The following is a 17606-nucleotide window of genomic DNA, read 5'->3' as shown; positions in this document are numbered from 1 at the left end:
GAACCTGCTGCTCAATATTGGTCAGAGGCATCTCTTCCACCGGCACCCCACCTGTTTTATTTGCTGAGGTTTTATTATGAATTTTTTATTTTGTTCTTATGTCCTGCCATCTTCTCATAATTTCATCGGTTGTTCTTTTTGTTTTACCCACAGCATTCACTTTCCCCCAGATACTCTCCCATATCGCGTTTCTTTGAGTAATATTAATATTTCTTTGCTGTAGCTCAACAACATGTGTGTTTGCCTCTTCCACTAACACCTCCAGATCCATGGCATTCAATTTTGCTCCAGGTCCTCAGTGAGCTTGCGCGGCGCTCTCTTTGCTTCTCCAAAAACCTGGAGCTGGACAGGGATCACGACATGCCCTTGAAGCCAAAGACTTTAGAACGGCTCCCACAGGGGATGATGGGAGGTTTGCTGCTCAACATGCTGACCTTCGTCTCCTGTGTGGGGCTGACCCAGAATGGTGCCTACATTGATTTTGTGCACCTGAAGGACTTCATGCAGGCAATGGGCCTTGGGGGCATGTCTCAGACAAGACTGCAGCAGCTCCAGATCCTGGGGAAATTCAACCTGGACAAGGTCAGGAATGTGATGGTTTGGAGGCTTCACCCAACCATCCCCTATAAGGTCGAGCAAACAGTGCACCCCCCCCAGCAGTGCTACCGCCACTCAAGCAAGACAAGGAGTCGGTCCAGCCATGGGAAGATGTGCAGGCTGTTGATGATGTTGAACTTCAAGCGGCACTGGAGCAAGGATGGGGACTCCATGATAACTATAAAAAAGGAGAAAGTCACAATGAGGCATTTCAGGAGTACCTCAGAAAATCAAGTGAAAAAAAACAAACTCCAGAAACTACAATGCATTTTAGCGCAGGAGACAGTGCCCAATGGCATGAACACACACCTTTTGTAATAGTTGCCAGTTCAGCACAGAGGTCATTGTAGTAAGGTTATTAGTTTTGGGGAGTTAGTAAATAGTAGTTAGGATAGAATAAGATAAGTGCCTGATGGCTTGAAAACACACACACACACACACACACACACACACACACACACACACACACACACACACACACACACACAGAAAAGGGATATAAGAAGGGCAAGTGTGTCAATAATGCAGATTGAACACTTAATCCCCTGTGGTTCTTCTGTCACCCGGCAACAGAGGTGGCCAGAGATCAGTACACCTATTATTTAAGAAGAGAAAGAAAGAGGAGAGAGGGATGGATGAGGTAGGAAGAGGCTGCAGTGTGTGAGAGAGGGAGGGAGATATGGAGGAGAGAGATGCCCAAGGCTGACATGGTGTATCTCATGTCAAGATAATAGCCCTGGTGGCCTTCTGACAGCTGTCTGGATAGAACACTTGATGAGGGATAGACGAGAGGGGGGGAAAGACGATCGCTGGCTGAAATGTGGGGAACATCAGGATACAGATTTAAAATGTGTTGCTTAGCACAAAGTACTGTAAATTGTTGGAGTGGGTCACAGATTACTAATTGACACAGTTTACAAACTAACTCTCAGACAGTTGGTCTCTGTCTTGTTTATGTGGCACTGAACCCTGTCACTCCTCACCTGTCTATTACCTGCTTGCTTTTGTTTCCTGCCTAAGATATCCTGGTCCTATCTCCCATCTACCCAGCTGCTCCTCACTCTGCAGTTTCAGCCTCAGTGTTCTGGATGTAGTGGGTCTGAATGTACTGTAATGTAACTCCACATGTCACTCTCCCTTGACTGGCAAACATGAGCAAGTCAGCACCTGCTTTCGAGTGATGCATAAGAAAACCACAAAAAAGACAGTTAAAAAAGTAAAGTGCTGCTGTTTAATCCACTGTACAAAAAGTTTCAGCAGCATAGACAAGAAAAAGCAGTGTGAGGCCATCATTTAAGGGCCCATTGTTGAGGTAAACTGTAAAAAGTATATCCATATATTGTATGTGTCCTGAAACTCAATCCCCATATTCTTTTTTTCTTCGTTTAAAATACGGCCATGTTTAAATGTTGTGTTATACGGTTAAATTGAAACATACATCTCTGAATAGCAATGACTTTATGCACTTCTTTAATGATAAAATTGTAAATATTAGAAATAAAATCCACCATCTCCTGCCCTTAATTGATGCTAATACATCATCAAGCACAGAAATCTCAGTAACAGCTGAGTATCCTACTAATTATTTAGACAGCTTCTCTCTGATCCTACAAAGTTGCTTAAAGAAATGCTGCCCCTAATAAATAGGACTTTACTGAAAACAATCAATCTGTCATTATCATCAGGATATGTACCACAGTCCATTAAACTAGCTGTAATCAAACCCCATCTCAAAAAGAGATAGGGTTTGAGGTTTTAGCCAACTACCGACCGATATCTAACCTCCCCTTCCTGTCTAAAATCCTTGAAAAAGTTGTAGCCAATCAGCTGTGTGAGTTACGATAAAGCTTATAGTTAGAGCCGGTCCAGGCTTGTCCTAGACCTGCTCTTAGTTATGCTGCTATAGGTCTAGAAGGTCGGGGGTCACATGGAGCTTCTCTTTCCTCTTCTCCTTCTTTATCACATTAATGTCTCATCAACACATGTTACTGACTTGACTTCTTCCCAGGAGTCCTTGTGCTTTATCGTTTGTGTCTTTAATCATAGACACTTCTATTATGTGACCAACTGTTTCTTCTAATAAATGTTGTAAATTCTATTTATTTTGCTGATGTTCTCAGTTACAAGTGGCATCTATTGCACTTCTGTCCTGAGAGAGGGATCCCTCACATGTGGCTCTCTCTACGTTTTTTACCCTGTTAAAAGGTTTTTTTGGTAGCTTTTCCTTACTCTTGTTGAGGGTTAAGGGCAGAGGGTGTTGCACCTTGTTAAAGGGGGAGTTTATCTAAAAATTTAAGTTCACTCATTATCTACTCACCACCACTATGACGATGGAGGGGTGGAAGGAGTGTTCGAGTCCACAAAACCCTTTGTAGTTTCAGGGGCAAACAGTGTTGCTGACAAATTCAATACAATTGAAGTAAATGGTGACCACTTCTTTAAATGTAAAAACACTACAGACAAAAAAAATGAAATGCCTCAATACTGCTTGTGTGGTGTCATCCAATTCGACTCAAAACGGCATCATTTACAGCGTGTTTTTGGGCTAAATGTCCACTGTGATCCACACCAAACATGGCTTAAGAGGAGGATATCAGAGGTGAAGAAGGGGTCACTTTGGTTGCAACACTGTTTACCCATGTGACTCCAAAAGTGTTTTGTGGACTCAAACACTTCACCCCCCCCCCCTCCATCGGCATAGTGGTGAGTGGATAATGAGTCAATTTCCATTTTTCGGTGTACTGTCCCTTTAAGTGTCTGATACAAACACGATGTCAATCTTTTCATCTGACTTTGGTCAAGAGCAGAAAAAAAAACCTAACTATTTCTTAAAGATCAAGATGTAAACAATATAACTATCAGTACAGAGTTGATTGACATTAAAGCCAACAATGAATTATCTCCAGAAATAAAAAAAACAATATCAAAAGAACTTTAATTTAGAAAAACAAGAGTGAAGGAAAGTGACTTCAATCTGTTCTGAAGATAAAATGGGGGTGTCAGCTACATGGCCTATATCATTAGGAGAGCCTGGGCAGAAAGGCTCAGTGGAGCCTGTTGTTTATGATATTGTCAGTCAGAAACACCCCCTGAAATATACTCCATGCAGGCAAGCAGGCAGGGGGAATGGAAGGCACTGTGGCCAGCCAATCTGCATTCATTGTCCTTTTCCTAGTGTCAGCACTCTTCATCCCCACACACATACAAACCAACACACATAAACAAGAGTAAAGGGTTTGCTTGCAATACGGCAATAACAAGAAGAGCTGAGAGATGACAGGCGAGGGAGACCTGAAGAAGAGGGAGGAGAGGTTGGCGGAACAGTGGAGGGGCCTGTTCCATTATGACAAAGGAAAGAAAGGGAAGAAAGGTATGTGCATACAAAACAGGAAAGAGAAGGAAGAAGAGAAAAACATGGAGCAAGGTGAGAGATGAGAACCGGAGGTTAACAAGAGAAAACTGCTCTCCTCTCTCCTGCCGGTCCGATCAAATTCTCCCTCTATCGGTCTCTCATTTGAGTTTAATATGGGAGTACTGGAGAGATTTCTCATTATCTTTGACTGATCACAAATGAGGACAGTAACAAGAAGGAAATAAGTCATTTGAATGACAGGAAAACAAAATGAGACTGAACAATTAGAAGGGCACATGACCATTTAGAAACCCCTACAGCTTCCTGCCTGAGGCAAACCTCTTCTAATAAAGCAGCATGTTAGGTCAGATCAGGTTTTTATTATGTATTGTTCACTGATTCACTAGGATGTAGGAGACTTTAACTGGGCCAATGGTCTTTTATCAAACACTAGACATAGGATGATCACTACTGTCCATCGGGATAGGACAGAGTTGAAGCACTTAGAGGACTTCAAGTGTTTAGTAACTGTATACATCGCTTTACACTCTTATAACATGGTCAGACTCACAATATATAGTTGTTTTTTAATAATAGTTGCTCCAGAACCAGACAGGCTGTCTTTTTTTATTCCATGCATATTTTCCTGGTCAAAACCTAGCACCTAAATTACAAAGTCCACCACTGGCCAGTCCATGGATGTATAGAGGCAAACTGGGACAAAAGATGAAGACATATGCATTCCTATGAAAGCTCCTCACACTTCTGAGCTTTCTGCCTTAGATTCTGTGTTTATGTTTGTATGTTTATGCTTAGTAGGCTTGCTAATCCAACCAAGTAGCTATAGTATGGGTACATTAACATACTGTTTCCAGGAAATACCCATATTACTGTACTCTGACACTGACACTTGTTACAGTATGAGAAAATTACAGTTTAATCAGTTTAGGTGGTGACTGACTGATACATGTTATATTTGCTACATACACATGATGGATGCCGATCACATGTGTCCGTTTGCAGCACCAGATGTGCATGTCCTCAGAAATCAACTGTGTAATATGCAGTATGCAAATGAACAGACCACAAATACACAAGTTCAACAGGTCATTGTCGCTTCACAGTGACAAACATGCTCGTCAAAATAGCATGCGTGAGATCTATACCTGAAAACTGAAGCAGTCATATACAAGCTCATTTTGAGAACAAGTCATGACACATTACACAGTGAGGTCCACAAGTCTGGGACCACTTTCCCATTCACTTCAATATTTCTACATGAACATATGTTCAAATTATCATCGACAAGCTTACACAGTGATAATGGGACCGGAGCTGGTTCTTCGCTGTGTGGGCAAAATTCAATAAAGCTGGCAAGTGTAGTATTATCTGTTATGATTTTTTTTAACCTGATTTGCAAATGCACATAATTCAAAGGTGATAAGAAACGGGGACCCATGCCTCAATTTTGCCATATGCAAACTTTAAAAAAGACATATAACTATTAAATTGATTGTTTCTTTATTCAGTTGGGGTTTTGATTCTGTTATTACCATTTATTCAGTTTAATCACTGTATTGTCAATTAACTACGAGATATTCTCATTATTAATATGATAGTTTACCAAAACTTTGTGTGTCTTTCTATATCCAGCTTGAGTTTGAATTTTCATCCCACTCTCTGCATTTCCAGCATGTGACAGAACTTACCACTGAGCAAAGCGTATCGAGGATGAACTAGAGATGAGGGAGAGATAGTGGCTGTGGGATTGCTGACAGAGAGGTTTGGACAGATGGACGGACAGACAGGCCATGCTCTGTCAGCACTGACCGACCTGACATGGAGAGACTGAAGGACGAGATGAGAGCAGCAGGAAGTGAAGTGAAGGAAAGGAAGTGAAAGTTGGACTGGACCAGTTCCAGAAAAAAAACTTAGTTTGACACAATCCTTGTAGCCTCTATTCTCAAAGGATGCATGAATGAGTAAGTAGAAGCTGGCATTTGTCAGACACAGACACAAATATGATCAGAGTTGATGTAGCTTCTTTTGGGTAAATACAAGCTTGGTTCTTTCCTTACTGGGACATAAAATGATTTAGGTTCTACAAAAGAACAGGCTTCCTGAGGTACACATGTCCAGTGACTTGTCTTTTCATGTACCCCTTAAATCCATCAGTCATGATGTTGGTTGAACATATAGCCACAACCAAGAATGTGTGCATAGATAGCCAATGCAAAATCTTAATAACAATATCAGTGGTTTTACACATTAAAACAAAATAACTACTTTTTGCATCTTTAGTACTGGCTCTATCATTCATCAGAGCATGTGGTCAAGTGTGGTGGTTTGTGGTTTATCTTTTCTAATATTCTGCAGACTGTTGATTAAGCATTGAAGACTTCAAATAATGCCTAAAACCACAATTTTTCTTTCTTTGATTTCTCTTCTGAAAGTCCAGATTGATGGGGGTTTCAAATACATGCACATAAAACTGAAATGCTCATTGGAAACAACAGAACCTTGCGCTGTGTGTAGGTTGCTGTAGTAACAAGAAAAAAGAAGCACAAAGTTCAAACCCTACAAGAAACCAAAATGAAAAGTTTGTGATGAGCAAAACTAAAGAACAGCTGCAAAAGACGAGTAAACAGCTGTGCGTGGAAACAGGGGGAGAGGATTTTGTATCTGGTCTACTTACTGGTTTGGGTTCGCGTTCACTGTTTGTTCTTGCTTGGGTATAGGGTTGCACAATATTAGGAAAACATGCGATATGCGATAATGTTGTTTAATATCGCGATGATGATATGACTTGCGATGAATAAATATAAACAGTCCCTGGCTACGGACGCAGAGATCACAGACAGCTCCACAGGTGGGTGAAGGCGCACAGTCCGGCCACAGCGCCACCAAGTCCGGGCAGACACCAGGGAAGTCTGTCACGTCAAAGACAGTGGTGAAAAAAAGTAGTGTGTTCTATCAACTGTCATTTCAAATTTGCATTCAAAATGTATAGCATCATCTCATACAAAATCAGTTCAAAGAGATTTGCATAAAAAACAATAAAACAGCAAAAAGCTCTCTTCTGTCCATCTGCTTATACACACATGAAAAAAACCCACAAACATGTTGTGTTTTAATTTGAGTAAAAGCTCAACAGAAAAAGAGTATTCACCCACAAACTGTTCCATTCTTTAGGTGTATAAATACTAAAACTGAGAAAATGCTTTAGGCACTTGGAGGATATTTCCAACTTGTCACCTGAGATCTACTGGGACGGTGAACTGACGTCTGATATGTACTTTGGAGTCAGTCCATCATGTGCTTTGTAGACCAAGAGGAGGTTTTTAAACTGTACTCTGACAACAACAGGGAATCACTGAAGGTTGATCGGATCTGTTTGTCCTGAACTTGTGCAGCAGAGTTTTGATAAGTTGTAATTTTGGAAGTACTAGAAACACAAATTGCAGTTCTTAGCCTGTCCAGCAGTATCCTATGATCCAGGGCAGTTCTGCTCTCGTTATTGTGCAGAAGCCTGAATAGAATTTATCACAGATATTATAGTCTGTAGTTCACTTGATCATATACAACATTCTTGATAATCGTTCTCAGAGAGGTGAGGTTAGAGATTGAACTGAAGTTTCAAAGTTAATCTTTATCTAAAAAAAAATCATGGTGCTCTGGATTAAGCCAAGAAAAGGTAAGAGTTCTTGTTAAGATTTGCACATGTCAAGTCAAAGTGTAACCTGTGATGTCAAAGTGTAACCTAAGTGTTTTAAACCTTATTTTTGAGAAATTGATATTACAACTTTGAGAGCAGGTTTGAAAAAATCAGATTTGACTGGTGATCTCTATACCTTTAATGTGTCAGTGACTGTTGAAGGAGCAGCTGTTGCTGTTATTAGAGCCTGACTCTTGTTATCCTAAATTAACTGCCTATGGTTGTTTCTAAGATGGCTGCCAAGTGGCAACACACACGGAGCACTTCATCAGGGACTTTCTAAATCTTATTCGTGCAATTATCCAATCAACCAATCATGCAGTTCAAAGTACACAAGTGTATAAGCATGATAAGTGTGAAGAGAGTGTACACTCTCAAAACAGATGTGTTAAAAGTAACAAATGTGTCTAATTATGTACAAGTGTGTCTAATTATGTAAAATCTCAGTCTCAGCCAATAATGTTTTAATATAAGACACTGGTAGTGAAACACTATCACTGAGGAAACTTTAGCTTTAGGTTTGTTACCTTTTGTTGTTTCATTTCCTCTCCTCTCCACCGTGGTGTCACAATCCAAAGGAAGATGGCATTGAGACAGGTTGAGGCAGGTTTAGATTTGGATGATGACTTCAGCAACAGTCCGCAACGTGATTGGTCAATAGTTTAACACATTATTTGTTACTCAGTTGTGTAATGTTTTTAATACATCTTTTTACTGATTTAACAAAAACTGTGTTGAAATAGTAATGACACAAAAAGTGTGTTCTTGACACATCCTTTTTGAGAGTGTATGTTAATTAAGTTTTAATGCTGTATTTTCAGTGATTCACAAACAGAGACATTACATCAAATGTTTAAAACAGTTCTAAGATGGTGAAAATTGAGTAGTGTTTGTAAAAGTGGGCAGGGATTGTCCATAATATATTCTGGGTAATAGTTGGGCCTGTCCTTTTTGGATTGTTGTCAGTGGGGGCGGGGCAGTGTGTAACAGGCAGTCAATGGAACGAGGCTTATTCTACTTCCTTGGATAACCAATAGCAGTGGTCGGCAACTGGCAGCCTGCAGGCCAAAACTGACCATTTTGATATTTAGATTTAGATCACACCATATTGGACTAACACAGACATTCAAAGGTGTCTGATTCGGCCTGGTGTGACGCACCTAAAAATATATGGTCACATTTTATGGAATTTGTCGATATTTTGGTTAATGTTATTTCTGTGAGCCACAATGTTAAGTCCTTATGGTAGGGTATAAACCTTTATTTTTGGTGTATCACCTATTTCGAGTATCTCAGTAGGAGGCAGTGTGGTGCTGTGCCTCTCTCACGGACCCTCTTTGTGATCGCAGACTTTTGTTGACTTCCTCATTCTACTGAGCGAAGCTGCACTGGACAGAAGCACCTGCCGTCTGTCTCATTCTTTCTCCTGTTTATACAGGTTGGTGGTGTTTTAAATGTGAATAATTCCATACAGCTGCTGATTGTCATTTCATTTACATGTGAGATTGATTGTGAGAGAATATTTGTTGGGTATATGTGGTTTGATGACCATTTGAACTTACGGTTGTCCTCCGTGTCACACTTGGCCTAAGATGGCGTCGATATTAAACTTTACGGTGTGTCCAAGGTAATATACACGTGCGCTTAGGTTTTGGCTCCAGTGCATTTAATTTTGAATAAATACAATATTTCTGGTTATACGAGTTGGTTACAAACATACATATACTCTGTAAAATGTTATTAAAGTCCAGGGTTTGTATTCTTAATATTCACCAATGGTAAAAATTAGATTTTTGCTAACTCATCTTACTGTAGCATTGTGTAAATTTATTTTGTTTATTTTCAGTATTACACTGCTTTATTTGGACTATATAAATGAGATTAAAAAAAGGGAAATATTTCCAGGTAATGTTTATAGTCAATAGTTGAACACTAAGAATAACTCAGTTAATAGGCTGAACGAGAATTTCACTGATATAATATTACACCTGAATTCACTGAACAGAGAAGTTGAGAATGTGTGTTTTATTTGAGCTGTTTAAAAGACAGAGTAAAGAAAGATGTAAAGATATATTTTGTGTATTTGGATATTGGTATTGTGAAGATAACATATACAAAGAACAAAATGCAGCAAAATGTTAAAAAGAGAGAAAATGATTATTTTGCATATTTGTGAATAAATTCTACTGAGCGAAGCTGCACTGGACAGAAGCACCTGCCATCTGAAAACTCATCTGCTTATGGAATCTTAACCTGACACCTGTAACACATGCAAACAACATTCGCAGAATCACTTCCTCTTTAAGAATTTGTCTACAAAGTAAAACTTTAATATATTTATAATAAACCTAATTCTGTTTGATTATATAAAAAACATTGACTTTAAAATAGGATGCACAACAGCTTCATTGTAAATAAACCAGGTAGGATGGATGCAAAGTTTTCGAACTTCACTCTACGCCATAGACTGTTTTTAGAAGCTCTGTACAGAATGTCCAACATGCAAACAATACAAAACAGACAGTATAGTGTAGGCCTGTTGAGGAGAACTCACTATTGACAAAGAATAATTCTGAAGTAGCTCCGGAGTGTATGAGAAAAGCTATCATTCATAAAATTATAATGCACATAAATTATTTACAATATGGAATGGGGAGATAAATCAGAGCTAGATCAGAGCCTTTCATCTGTCTAATAATTCCAGGTAATCTCTATATCTGTCTGTCTCTGAGTATATGGAACACGTATCTCAAGAATTATTTTATTGGCTTCAAAGAAGTTATGCTATAGTTATGCTATATGGCAATTTGCACGTCCATGTGGTGTGATTTGGACACATGATACGTTTTAAATTAATAGTATCTGAAACAGTTGACCAGCGCTCTGTAGCAGTGGCAGCTGGGGCACATCAACGTAAGTGATGTTGTTGATCACGAAAACAACGCCTTCACGACAATGGCAACAACAACAGATTCTTCTGCTGAGCTTCAACAAATGTTGGTGAACAGCTTTTTGTGCAGCAGCAGTTCTTTACTTGCTGCAGTTCAATGACTGCAGGTCAGTTTTGCAGATTCAGAAAGAAGGCTGCAACCGGCATTACCACAGGACAAACACCCGAGACATGTTTAGAAAAGCCACTAAACTAATATATTGTAATGGGCAAAAGGTTTCTGCCAGAGAGACTTCAGAAAGTCATCTGAGGGAATATAAAGAGTGACTATGAATGGGTCAAACACAGGACCTTCAACCAGGGTCTCTTGCACCAACAGGGCCTGGCTGTAACTTGTAGCGTTATGTCTGACCAGAAGTGGCAGCTGCTTACTCCTAGTCCCTAACAGGCATAGAGAAAAACTTGCCTCACTCTCTCTGTTTATTTTTAGTGAACTTATTCTTTTTAGAGTTCTGTTATTATTTTAAATCTGGCTGAGATTTCACCAGAACCAAAAGTCTGGTAAGCATAGTTTGGTTGTGCCAACCTTGACTGCTGGGAGAACTCCCAGGATGCACTGAACTCTCTCTCTCTCCTCATTCAGCAGGTATCGCTGACTAATAATAATAATAATAATAATATAATTGAATGATTTGTACCACTGCTGTAATTGATTACACCATCACTCCTTCCTCTCTCCTTCTTTCTCCTCTCTCCCATGTTTCTCCTCTCAACACAACCTGTTCAGGAAGATGGTCAGTTTATCATTCTGGCTTGCAAAGTAACATCAGACATAACAACCCAACTACATTTATATATTCTCAATCACTCACTCTGTTCGTGGACTCCAGCTTCACTTCCTCACAATGTTCAGAACCTGCCACTGCGCTCGCCACACCTGCACCTCTTCACCCTAACCCCCCCTATATACAGCTGCTCACACACCACCTCCCTGCTACATTGTCTCAGTACCTCATGTTGAGCTTTCCAGCATTCATTCCTCGTGTCGTCCTCCTGTGTGTGAACATTGCCTCTTTTTGTTTCCGAGACTGCCTTTGCCCTGTAGGTTTTTTACCTATACCTATACCTGTACCTTTTCATCACTGACTGCCTTCCTGTGTGTGACATCTCCCTGCATTAAAACTCAGGGTGTGATTTGATCTTTGAGTTTTGCCTGTACTATGCATGTGAGTCTCTCTCATCACAACAATACAGTGTAAAAATACCTCAAAGCTTTTGTCCAGTACGATACACTTTTATGCAACTTGCTGTTTTGTTTCTGGACACTGTATTTCTACAGTAGGTGACCAAGCAAAATTCATTCAATAGGTAGTTTACACAGATAAAGCCAAAAAAGTTTCCCATTTTTGCAGAAATCATGATGCTCTTGAAATAACCATTTCCAAAGAAATGGTTATTTCCAACAAAATTTGTATTGCTGCACCATTCCCACTTTTGACAGAAAGAGCAGGAGATGAGACAAGGAAAACAAGGAGAAGTGGGAAAGCATGCAGTGACGACAATGAAAGCAACTAGCAGACATCAGACAGACGCATGAAGCCAGGCCGCGCACGCAACAAAGAAAAGAAACAAGCTGCATCAAACACACTGTCACCGCTAACAACTACATTTCAAACACAGCAAATGCTTTGTTGCCACTGTTAATATCTTTCACCCAACTGTGTTTCTCCACCTCTCGGCTCCTATGAGAGGAGAAATTAATGAATGCCAACTGTCCCAGTCTGAGGGGAAGGTACGGGTGTAGGAACATAAGAACAAAGATCTCATCTCTTCAGTTAGGTGTAGACATAACGATGTCTAGTTAGTTAGTTTATTTTATTTGACATGGACAGAACAATAACATTGGAGCTGTAACATACGATAATGCTCAGGCACCAGATGCACTGCATTTAGTGTTTATAGTGAAACGCTAATTTGCAACACCTGTCCACAGGAGGCTATACACCGAAGATAATCATTTCAACACTTCTGATCTATCAAAAATCATAGAATACTGTCATCTGATGAAAACATTTGTCTGTATGAAAAATCTAAAGTTGGAGTTTCACAGAAACTGTAATACTGTGCATTCTAATTCAGCTCCCATGGAAAGAACAAAACCAAGGACAGCCTAGTGGAAGGACCTCCTGTGGTGTGTGCAAAGTTGGAGGTATAGCAACAAAAAGGTGGAGCTAATTAAAAATAGGGAACTGTGTGGGAGGTTTCTGTACCAGACAGCTTCTGATGATCTGTAAATGATCTGAAAACTTCCTCCAGCTCAAAACACATTTGATAAAGTTCAGTGTTTTACATTACGCTGCATGTACTTGGATTCTTTCATTTCTAATGATGCTGTAACATCAAAAATATTATATTCCTGATACTTTACTGCTTTTCATCATTTATACCTCATGACCTGACCCACATCCATCACCGTTTTAATGTATCATTTAATATAATGTTCCATTGCAACTACTCAACAGTGTCAAGGGAGACACTGCATGAAAAGAAGAATTTGTGTCAGTTAGTGCCCCTGCAAATTTCGGTGGAATTTCCGGTTAACGACCTGCAGGCAGCACAGAAAACTGCCAGGAACTGCCGGGAATTGACGCAGGGTTCCAGTTTCTGCCGGTTTTACAAGCCGGAGAATGTTGGCAGTTGACCCCCCTGCTCCTAGGCCTAGGGGAGGCTTTCACATGTAAATGACAATGCTGTGAGCTTTAGAAATGCAAATCAGGATAGTTTCACTCAGTGGTGCAGAGGTAACACCTTTTTCTAAAAGGTACTAACTAAGGTACCAACTAAAATATCTGGCATAAGTACACCCGGCTTAAAATAAATATAAAATCTGAAATTGTAGCTTATATAGATTTCCCTTATGTAAGTAAGTGTGCTATAATGAATTACCTTGTATACCATGAGCAAAGGTCAATGCTATGAAAAAATTTTGAAACAGTGCAATTTATTTCAACATTTTATTATAATCCAAAACAATGAGGGTCAGTAAGTCTGTTTCCCTGGACAGGACTGACAACCCACCTCTTCAATCTTGCCCATGAACACTATCCTAAATCTCAACCACTGTGCAGAGTGGCATGATTACAGTTACCTTTTCACTTGTGTTGGTTAAATGCACAGTGGATGTGTTAACCACACATCTACCAGCAATCCGCATCCAGGAAACTTGGGCAATGATATGTTTCAACTAGCACATCTGAATAGTGTCTAAACAACTGTGGGATTAGTGAGAAAGTTAGAAGAACAAAGCAATGAGTGCAGAACTAGTGTACGTTTAAATGTTTATGTACTGTTAGAACCGGATTGTTATTTTGTTCATAAATGTGACTTTTTTGTCCTGTTGTATTTTATAGGAAACTGTGCGACGTCTGCATAACTCTGAGGCAAATGGCAGGTGCTACGAACCGGAGCAAGGGTAAGATAAAAAAAAAAAGACGCATTGTTTCTATATGAAATATGTTCTCTCTCTGATCTCTTTCTATCATATTGTTTTCACAGTGTGAGCTCCCCCCACAACGATGAGGTCACTGCACATTTGGTTGATGCTCTCGCAGTGTGCGAAACGACGTCATTGTATTTAAGTAACTGTAGTAATTGTGTTTTTTTAACTGTGGATCTTTTTACAGTGATTCAGCGACTACTTTACTTACTTTAATAATATTGAACTCAAGCTACTCATGTTGTTTTCCAGCTGCATGTAAGACATACTTTGGGACAGTACGGAGGAAATTCCGCTACAGCCAACCAGACCTTGAAGCTCTGGGAGCCGCAATGAAAAGTTCAGCTCGGTCTCGACAGAGAAGGAAGAGGGTAAGATAACTACTATTACATAAAATAATTCACACTTGTAAGTGTATTGTGTCATTGATCTGTGCTGATTGTACAGATTGTGTTTCAGTTGCTTGGAGCGAGGAAGAGTCTCCTGGTGCCAGATGACGTGGAGTTCTGGAGGGGGCACCACCATCGACATGATGCCGGATGAGGAGGATGGCCTCCATCCTTCTGCAGCCAGGAGCTCGCCGACCTGTGTGCCACCCTTCAGACTAGGCTGGAAGCTGGTCAGAAGTACACAGCATGGCACCACAGGCGTCTGCACACTGGGGCAGATTCGGACAGATTGCCACCCAGATCCTACGACCCAGAGGCTGCAAAGGGGCATTTTAAGCCTCAAATGATACCCCAGATCCGGGTGCAGGCTGACTTTGGCTGACACTGCTTGGGCCAGTTTTGTTTGTTCAAAATGTACACACTGTAAATAAAGCTTTGATTCAACGTTTATAGCATTAATGTTTTTTGTCTTTGCCCCAAAAATGATTATTCACGTCATTGATATATAGTGTAGCCAATATGATAACAATGACATGAATAAATAAAGCATCAAGCATCTGCAGTGCTTTTGGTATAGGCTTACTAATAATTCCTATTAATAAATAAATATAAGCAACAATAATATTATTATTATTATTATTATAATCGCTATTGTGTGGGAGGGGTTTTCCCACGTGTGTATTGCAATGACCCAGGGTGACCAATAGCAACAGATCTACCAGCCAATCATGAGTGACTTTTCGTTTCAAAGGTCTGTGGTTTCATCCAATGGTGAAGTGAGAGTAGCAGCTGGGACACATCAACGTAAGTGATGTTGTTGATCACGAAAACAACGCCTTCACGACAATGGCAACAACAGATTCTTCTGCTGAGATTCAATAAATGTTGGTGAACAGCTTTTTGTGCAGCAGCAGGTCTTTACTTGCTGCAGTTCAATTACTGCAGGTCAGTTTTGCAGATTCAGAAAGAAGGCTGCAACCGGCATTACCACAGGACAAACACCCGAGCCACTAAACTAATATATTGTAATGGGCAAAAGTTTTCTGCCAGAGAGACTTCAGAAAGTCATCTGAGGGAATATAAAGAGTGACTATGTCCACTCATTGAGAATGTTGTGGTGGATGAAACGGTCAAACACAGGACCTTCATCCAGGGTCTCTTGCACCACCAGGGCCAGGCTGTAACTCGTAGCCTTATGTCTGACCTATCAATAGTGGCAGTTGCACTATCTAGGCTAGAGCCTTTATCTAGTCAAGACTGGAAATAAATCTTACTCCTAGTCCCTAACAGGCACAGAGAACAATTTGCCTAGTGAAATTATTCTTTTCAGAGTTCTGTTATTATTTTATATCTGGCAGAAAGGTTTTCTGGTATTATGCTTAGAAAAATGATTTAAAAAAACAAAGGAAAATCTGGTCAGCACTGAACCAGTTCAGTTATGCTGACCTTGACTGCTGGGAGAACTCCCAGGATTTCTTCACTTTTCAAAAGTAGATTCAACAGTACAGGTAGCTGAAGCAGAGCGGAATTAAGGTAGCTGGCTGAGATTTCACCAGAACCAAGTCAGCACCACCGTGTGCACATAGCCCATTGCTGGATTATAATTGGCAGTTGGGAGTATTATAATTAGAGCTAAAGTCATGGAAGTCATGGAGCTTGCTGTGGCTGTGTGGTTCACCTCACAGTGAAAACAGAGACACATTCAAAGGAGGAGGGCACGACTGCAGAGGCTCATGGCATTATGTTCACAAATGGTATAAAGATACTCACAGAGCAGCCTTAAGTGAACATATAAGCATTACTGAAATGTTTCCTCCATATCTACTAGAATATATGTTGTGTCTTACATACAATCAGGGGCGGAGCTAGGCGGTGGATTCTGGGGCTGCAGCCCTGAATGTTTTCTCAATAGCCCCCAATCTATTTTTAAAGTGAAATAAAATAATAATAAGGGTGTAACCCAGGATATTGTCTGTAGTTTACCCAGTTACATATGTTCCTTAAATGCATCGCCTTGAGCTAATGGTAGTTATGTAGCTTCCCTAAGACTTTTTAATTTCTTATTTTATTTATTATTTATCATTAGTATTATTCTGTATTAAACTGGATGTAAACTGTATTCAGTTTCTTTTTAAATGCCTCTGTTTTCTATTGTATTTTGTTGTTTAGAAAATGTGTTATGATGACTTATTTTTTATGTAAAGCACTTTGAATTGCCTTGTTGTTGAAATATGTTATATGAATAAACTTGCCTTGCAAAATGGGGGAGGATTAGGGCTCTCTGGAAGAGCCTTAATGGCTGCACTTTGCTGTATCTCTGATCTGTCTATTTTTGTAACTGTCCACTTTTGACCCCGCCCCCATAGTGAAGAGGTTGGAGGAAGAGCAGAAGGAAACAGGCAAAAAAGAGGTACAGGTAGTGAATGAGATAGAGAAAAGAAAGAAAAGGTAAAACAAAGGAAGAAAAAAGTAAAAGAGGGGAAATTGGAGAGTTAAGATAATGAAAACGAAGAGCAACAGAAACAGAAGAAGAAGAAAGAGTTAACAGGGAGAGCGATGAGGAGTCTTGTGGGAGCTGCATGCTGCTGCTAATGGAATGCTCTATCTGCTGGACAAGGTCAAGAAAACAATCTGAAGAAGCCAGCCACAAGAGAATCTGCAAATGTTTTCTTCTTCAGCTAAACCCTGCTTCACGTCCTCACCGGGAGCTGCCCAATACACCCACTGAGCTGCACCAGAACTGGATTCAAGGGCTTATTAAAGGTGAAGGTAGAGTTGGTCGATGGTTTTTCTGACAGAAAGCTGCCAAGTATGTTTTCACAGAGGATGTGTCATCCAAATCATACTTTGAAAACTTTATCTTCAAGCAGAACCTTTAATTTTAAATGAAGTTTCTCTTCTGAAAATAACTCCTGTTCCCTCCTGCTAGCAAGGATACACTTGATCTTGGCAACCTTTTTATTTTTTATTGGATTATGGTGATCCGCTCTTTAAGGATGCACCCGACTCCTGCCTTAAGAGGTTGAATCATATACATCATTGTATTTTAGCTTTATAACTGGCTGTAGAAATTCTATATACCTCTAGCTGGTTCCTTCTTATCTGCCTACATAATCGTTTAAATAACAAAACACGGCCTCCACTTTCACATCTTGCTACAAATGTTG

The 17606-nt window shown here is 40.0% G+C and overlaps 1 long non-coding RNA gene across 1 annotated transcript; it reads left to right on the top strand.

Annotated features, from left to right (window-relative positions):
• Window positions 1-5889: 5889 nt before the first annotated feature.
• LOC118121362 lies at window positions 5890-14163 on the top strand. The gene is made up of 3 exons (XR_004698311.2): window positions 5890-5931; window positions 13965-14026; window positions 14110-14163. It is a non-coding gene; the product is annotated as an uncharacterized LOC118121362 (long non-coding RNA).
• Window positions 14164-17606: the final 3443 nt, after the last annotated feature.

The sequence above is a fragment of the Hippoglossus stenolepis genome, chromosome 14 (assembly GCF_022539355.2).
Source record: "Hippoglossus stenolepis isolate QCI-W04-F060 chromosome 14, HSTE1.2, whole genome shotgun sequence".
Lineage (NCBI taxonomy): Eukaryota > Metazoa > Chordata > Actinopteri > Pleuronectiformes > Pleuronectidae > Hippoglossus > Hippoglossus stenolepis.
Note: the sequence above shows the minus strand (reverse complement) of the source record. Positions and strands in the feature narration are given on the sequence as shown.